Genomic DNA, 1,337 nt, shown 5'->3' with positions numbered 1-1,337 from the left:
GGGTGCAGTAGCTTAGAGACAAAGACGGCCGCATTCCAGATCTGGAATGGGCCAGAGCAAGCTTGTTGTTGTGAGAAAAATAGAAATCTGAGACTTGCGCTTATGTCATAGCTCCATTTTAAAGATTATCTTTAATGGTGCAGAAAAAAATACCTGGATGCTTTTGTCACAACACAATTTTCTAACAACAATAAAAGCCTCCCTGGGTCCCAGTCCTTTCCCACCTCTCAGCCCAGGGGAGTCACTGCTATTTGTGTCCATTTCTTTTGGGGTTTTTTTGGTCCTTTTTGGGCCGCACCTGCATATGGAGGTTCCCAGGCTAGGGGTCTAATCGGAGCTGTAGCCACCAGCCTACGCCAGAGCCACAGCAACGTAGGATCCAAGCCTCATCTGCAACCTACACTACAGCTCACAGCAACGCTGGATCCTTAACCCACTGAGCAGGGCCAGGGATCAAACCCGCAACCTTATGGTCAGATTTGTTAACCACTGAGCCACAACGGGAACCCTTGTGTTTATTTCTTTGGAGCGTGTGCATTTATAGACTTACATGTCTATACTTTTTGTACTTTTTTAAAACAAAATGCATGGTTTATTTCATATATAGGACCATATTATAGGCGTTATGCTATGATGTCCACGTTGGCCTCTAAACTGCATGACTTTGAAAATGATGCTTTACCTCTCTGGATCTCAAGGCTCTCAGTGAAAGGGCAGGGGGCAAGGCAGGGGTGAAAGGCAGCCCCGATGGTCACAAAGACCCTTTCCAGCTGATTCTGCATCTAGCACCTTGCTTCACACATGAGGCCCAGAAGCAAAGTGACTGTGCCCACATCAGCCAGGAGTTGGGGGTGGGGCCAGCGTGACAGCTGAGCCTCTGCTTTCCAGGAAAGTAGAGTCCTGTTTTGTGGGGGATCCAGGCCTTGTAGACCTTGTCTTGGAAGCTCCCCCCACCTCTCCCAGAGCCCCAGCCCTTCCTTCCCCTTCCCAGGACAGGTCCTCCTCTAACCCTGCGGTTTGGCCATAAACTGTGCAAAGGCTACAGGAAGAGAGGTGAGACTAGAGGGTCTGCAGTGGGATGAGGGTTGGGAGTTGGGAGGGTCTTCCTGCCTCTTGCTCCCCGGGGTGGGTGGGCGGGGATTGGGGGATAATGGAAGTGATCACCTTCTCCTCCAGCTCCAGGAGAGAACCTGACTTAGAAGGCTAGGGCAGCAGTCACCGCTGAATACACTTATCCTGGTGTGTGGGTGTGTGCATGTGTGCACCTGTGTGTTTCTGTATGCACGGATCGTATTATGAGGTCTCTGAGTACAGACACTAGGCTTATTTTCTGGTGG

Source organism: Phacochoerus africanus, chromosome 7 (genome assembly GCF_016906955.1).
Source record: "Phacochoerus africanus isolate WHEZ1 chromosome 7, ROS_Pafr_v1, whole genome shotgun sequence".
Lineage (NCBI taxonomy): Eukaryota > Metazoa > Chordata > Mammalia > Artiodactyla > Suidae > Phacochoerus > Phacochoerus africanus.
This window is presented reverse-complemented; position numbering follows the sequence as displayed.